Source organism: Xiphias gladius, chromosome 19 (assembly GCF_016859285.1).
Source record: "Xiphias gladius isolate SHS-SW01 ecotype Sanya breed wild chromosome 19, ASM1685928v1, whole genome shotgun sequence".
Classification (NCBI taxonomy): domain Eukaryota; kingdom Metazoa; phylum Chordata; class Actinopteri; order Istiophoriformes; family Xiphiidae; genus Xiphias; species Xiphias gladius.
The window spans coordinates 15600619-15606698 of NC_053418.1; positions in this window are offsets into that span (position 1 = coordinate 15600619).

A 6080-nucleotide genomic window follows, 5' to 3' on the forward strand; every position below is an offset into this window, starting at 1 on the left:
GTGGAAAACACAGAAAATGCCTTTGCATTCATTTTGCATGTGTCTACTAAGCCAGCTTTGTATACATTGCCGATAAGAAAACTCTTTTATACTGCAGATATAAATGTTATTGCCTTTTGTCCTTTTTTTCCCCCTCATTTTACCTTCTCTTTCTTGTTAGATGTTTTTTATTGTTAATCACGACAACAATGTATGAATAACAGTGCCACATAACCTTTCTTTTCTTACGAAAAATGTAAAAGTGGCTTGTTAATTTATTAACACTGCCTTTGTTCCGTTAAAAAGGAAAAATGTATCGGGAGGTTATATATCTTCTATCATGTTACCAAGTCAATGTGTACTGTATCTTGTTTCATCACTCTATGAATACAATGGGCACAGGCACCTAAAAAAAACCCAAGCTGTCATGACTCTTGCAACTAATGAATATCAGATCTACTGTTCATGTTGCACAGTTGGCATCTTACTCTTGTTGGAACATTAGCCTATGAATGTGTTTGCACCATAATACTAGTATATTTTATCTTATTGGGTACACCAAATGGAAGATTTTCTTCAACTGCAGTTGTACTCATAGTAAATTCAAAAGATAAGCTTTGACTTTACTAAACATTTATCTGTTATTGATATTATTGCAGATTATCATGTGCCCCAAAATAAATATTCTACATTTAAGCATTTGTTAGAAAAGAAGCTTAAGATTAAGAATCTATTCCATCTAATGGGATGGAACAGAAATATCATAAATTATGCAGCTATGATAATCCAATATGGACCTGGATCTGTGGTTTTATGTGATCATCTGTTCCGCTTTTAACAATCTAAATCCTGTTACAGTGATCAGACAGATCCTATGCCACTGAAAAAGTCAATTAAGAACTCTAATCCTCAAAGTGACCCTGGCTCATAATCATGGGATTTCTGCTTGTAATCACAGTGTCACAGCATTAGGTTGTGGTTCTCAATTTGTATATTAGCTAGTTGATAATAAACAGTGACATCTTGTAAATTACAGTAATAACAAGACTCTTAAACACTAGTGTGTTTAAAATAAAAAGTCTGGTAGAATTTTTATATAAGAAGAGAAACTTTCCAGAGTTTGTAGCTGGGTTGAGGCCTCTCTGTCCTCTGAAGTGTGCAGGACTTTGAGAGCAGATAGCAAAGCTCTGGAAACCAAAATCTTGACATGCAGGACTAGCAAATGTGAAAGCTGAGAGTTGAAAGGAAGGTGCCGCTAGCTATTTGTTTTTGTTTAATATATTGAAGTCAGCCTCCAGATGGGATCCTTGTATGATAACCATATGGGTCCACAATAATTAATTAGCTGCCGCTTGGGTTACATGCCTCTGGAGCAAAAACACATACTGCAGCAACACTGATCATTCTGTCATGAGAAGAGGCATGTTCATTTTCATATAAAAGTTTTTTTTCATTTGGTATTCTTACCTTTCTTTCAAATGGGAACATTGAAGTTCAGCAACAAAAGTCCACAGCCATGCTAGCAACTCTGAGAGGCTATACTTAAACAGTCGTGATGTGAACTACATGCTGACGTCAGCAGGCTTACAACAGTGCTAACATGCTTATATTTAGCAGGAATAATGTTTACCATGTTCACCATACAGCGTGTTAGCATGCTAACATTTGCAAATTAGCACTACAACGATGCATGACATTAGTTTTGTGGGTATCTGGACACAAACCATACATACAGGTACAAATTAAAGTTGGACAAAATAAACATTTGAGCTATGGTGTCACTAGAAGAAAAGTCAGGGGACCATCAAAATCATTGGGATTTATCCTCTTGGGACCATGAATATCTGTACAAACCTTCATGGCAATCTGGCCAATCTGTTGAAATATTTCAGCCTGGACATAAGCGGACTGATGCCATTAGCCAGGCTAGAGCCACATGGCTAGCCTGGATACAAACAACACGTGGTCAAGAAACACAGGTGTTGTGAATTCACTTGTGGATTATTCTGTATATAAGATAAAATCATCATTATATAGTTCAGATTTCAGTTCAAGGTATCACTCATTGGTAACACCCAAACTACTTCACTATAAAAACTACAATGGCAATTAATCATTGATTTGTAAGTTAAAGTCAGGATTCATTTCAAACAGAAATTATGTTATATTTACAGTATTGTATGTGTGTGTCTAGTGGTTGACTGCTGACAGGCCCATTTAAAAGGCAATGCAGCCAGAGGCTGTGGGAGCAATTATATTCAGACAGTGTGATTTGCTTTTCCTTTGCCAGAAAATTATCAGCAAAGGCAAGCAATTTCAGGGGAGGACGCATGAGCAAACCAGTAGTACTGTGTTGTATTCAATCGTATTATGAGCTGCTATAATTTTATTTTGTACTCCCCCTGTGCGTTACCAAAGAAACCAAAGAAAGTCACAAGCCTGTCATCTCTTGGTGGGTGAAGAAAATAATGAGCCACCCACAGTTGCTGATTCATCGCTGTGTGTTGTAAGATGTGCCTGTTAGTGCTGAAACTGGTATATCTCACAGAACTGGAGGCTTTCAAACCCACTCCTCTGAATGGCACAGGCCAGTGTGGAAGTGAGATAATAAGTGAAACAGCAAGAGGCGCCTGAAGGAGGTCCCTGGTAATGGCTGCCTCTCAGTGGAGAGCTAATTATTTCTGTCCCCTGTCTTTCCACGAGATCATTTACTCACCTGTTGGCCCTGCTGAGGCTCTCAAGCAGGTGACCGGCCTGCAGGACCTGACAAAGCACAGGAGACAGAGCCTGAGGGACAACGTCTATAATCTGAGGTTATATGCTACAGCTGACAAACAAATATGACAGTGATGAACATATTAAGCCTCTCACCAAGACCAAAGATCAGATGCAAAAAAGCTGCCTGTCTGTTGTACTGCCCCATACACAAATACAAATCATCTTCTTTGTACATGCGTTCATTAAGAACGATACTATGTTAAATGACGCTCTTTAGGGGACTGTGACATTGAGAAAGAGGACAGAGATAGAAGCATGGATTGAATAAATCACACCAAGTCTTTTTAGGTAAGAAATCAGGAGCAAAAAGCATCCATGCTGCTTTCCTCACTGTTGAGGTTTTAACTGCATAATCATTCACTAAAATTAATTATCCACGATTCCCTTGGTTCATGTATTGCTGCATTTTATATACTCTGTAAAATATAATTTCAATTCCGTCTTTCATGTTCACGAATGAACTCACAGTCATGAATATGAACATTCGTGCACAAAGTCTTAATGAAGCTCGTGGGCATGACAGACTGTGGGTAGGACAGCTTATTTAGGAAATGCCAGATGAGCAACAGTAGTGGCAGCAGCAAGTGTTTAAATTGTTTGCAGCAGAGTTCACAAAGAACCAGAGAAAAAGCGAGGGTGGAGAACTAACAGCTTGAATAGACAACCTTACTGTAAAGGGTGTGCAGGACATACGATATGTTGTAGCCACAAGAGAACTCTTATGTGTGAGTGTAGCAGCCCAACCCACATTTACTGCCTGAACTACATCACAGGTGGTGCCATGTTACAGAAAGAACCAATTATCAAGAATAGTAACAGAGGAACATCAGAAGCTCAGATATCAGAATAACATCATGCAATAATAATCACAATGTAACTAAAAAACTTTGCCTGAACCAAACTACATTTTTCAACCATTTTACAGTCCAGGTATTTAGCTTGCAAAGGGTTGGAAACTTAACCTTCCAATAGTGATAGCAAGTATTTGGTCAATATAGAAGGCATCTAAATACACTAACTATTTTCTTTTGCCAAAGTTACATATATAGTTAGGTATATAAGAATTTGGACAGTGACAAAATTTTCATAATTTTGTCCCTGTACACCGCCACAGTGGATTTGAAACAAAGCCATCAAGATTTGGTTGAAGTGTAGACTTTCAGGTTTAATTCAAGGGGTTTAACAAAAATATTGCATTAAGCGTTCAGGAATTACAGCCATTTTTATACATAGTCCCTCATTCTCAGAGGCTCAAAAGTAATTGGTTAATTTACCGACAGTCATTTTGATGACCAGGTGTCACCTGTTCCCTCATTATTTCAAGACAAATTAAGCAGACAAAAGCTCTGGAGTGGATTCAAAGTGTTGATTTGCGTTTGGTAGCTGTCCATGGGAACTCTGAATATACGGTCCAAAGAGGTGTAGGTGGAAATGAAGGAGGCCATCGTTAGGTTGAAATAACAAAATAAACTTATCAGACACATTGCAGAAACTTTAGGATTGGCCAAATCAACAATATGGTACATTCTCAAAAAAGAAAAAGAAGTAACTAAGTGGATGATCGCAGAATTCTTTCCTTGGTGAAGAAAAACCCTTCACAACATCTAGCCAGGTCAAGAACACTCTAGAGCGGGCAGGCGTATCATTGTCAAAGTCTACAATCAAGAGACGCCTTCATAACTCTAAATATAGAGGGTTTACCACAAGGTGCAAACCACTGGTAACGCCCAAGAACAGAAAGGCAAGATTAGAATTTGCCAGAAAACAAATAAAAAAGCCTGCCCGGCTCTGGAACAAGATTCTCTCGAGCGATGAAACCAAGATTAACTTGTATCAGAATCATGGGAAGAGAAGAGTATGGAGAAGGAAACGAACGGCTCATGATCCAAAGCATACCTCATCTTCTGTCTAACATGGTGGAGGCAGTGTTATGGCATGGGCATGTATGGCTGCCAATGGAACTGGGTCACTGCTGTTTATTGATGATGTGACTGCTGATAGAAGTAGTAGATGAATTCTGAAGTGTATAGGGCTGTACTATCTGCTCAGATTCAGCCAAATGTTGCAAAACTGATAGGACGGTGCTTCACTGTACAGATGGATAATGACCTAAAACATACTGCGAAAGCAACCCGAGAGCTTCTCGAGGCAAAGAAATGAATTATTCTTCAATGGCCAAGTCAGTCAGCTGACCTCAACCCAGTTGAGTAGGCTTTTCACTTACTGAAGACATAGGGGCAGAAAGACCTGAAAACAAGCAGCAACTGAAGGCGGCTGCAGTAAAGCATCTCGAGGGAGGAAACTCTTAGTGATGTCCATGGGTTCCAGACTTCAGACAGATCATTGACTGCAAAGGATTTTCATCCAGGTATTAAAAATAACCCTTATATTTGTAACTATGTTGGTTGTTAAGTATGGAGCCATAAAGTAAAAATCTGGTAAAAGGTCTGTACCTGGTTTTAAGAATTAACTAAAGTATTTATTTTGGAGGACGAGCTTCAAAAATAAATTTGTAAAATTAGTATTATTTAACTTAATTTATAAATGATAGTTTTTAATTTTGCTCTCCTTGATTGTATTTATTGTTGGTGTGTTATATGTATTTTGGGTGTAATAGTGACACTGTAACTGTTTTCTATACTGTACGCAGTGCATGTATAAATATTTGTTCATTATAGTGTATACTGTATATCAGTATTGACCAGAATGGTGGTTGTTGCCAAGGTAACATCTGGATGGGCGACCAAATAAACAGCAGACCAGTTAACTGCAGAGTTTTATCAATCACCATCATTTGTTTTATGCCTTACTCAAGAGCCAACAGAGGAAACTTTATCATCTCAATGTGACAGTACCATGGACAGTGGCCCCTCTCCCAGTACAGTGAAAACTGCAGGGTCAGAGCTCCGGTAACGAGCCACCTGTTTGGCAACTGGGGAGGCCGCCACAGGTGAGCTGCATCTCTTCACTTTCCTCTGACCTACTCAGAGCTCCTTTAAAAAGAGCTGCTTTGTGAGGCTCACCGGGCTGCTGGATCGGAGGGAGACAGGGGAAACATCAGATTACTGTTGTTGTTTAAACATTTTAGTTTAGAGCTTGTAAACTAGTTATATTGTTGCAGGTGTTTTAATCTCTCTGATTTCATGGAGGAGCTCCTGAACGGGCTGAGGGCAACCAAAGACAACCCTCTGTCTTGGCACCAGAGTAAACAAGACATCTTGACCTCCCAAATCGTCTTTTAACAGCATTTGTCAGTCTGCCAGAGAGTGTGTGGATCTTGCATCTTGGAGCAAACCATCCATTTAGATAGGTATTTTGGATGC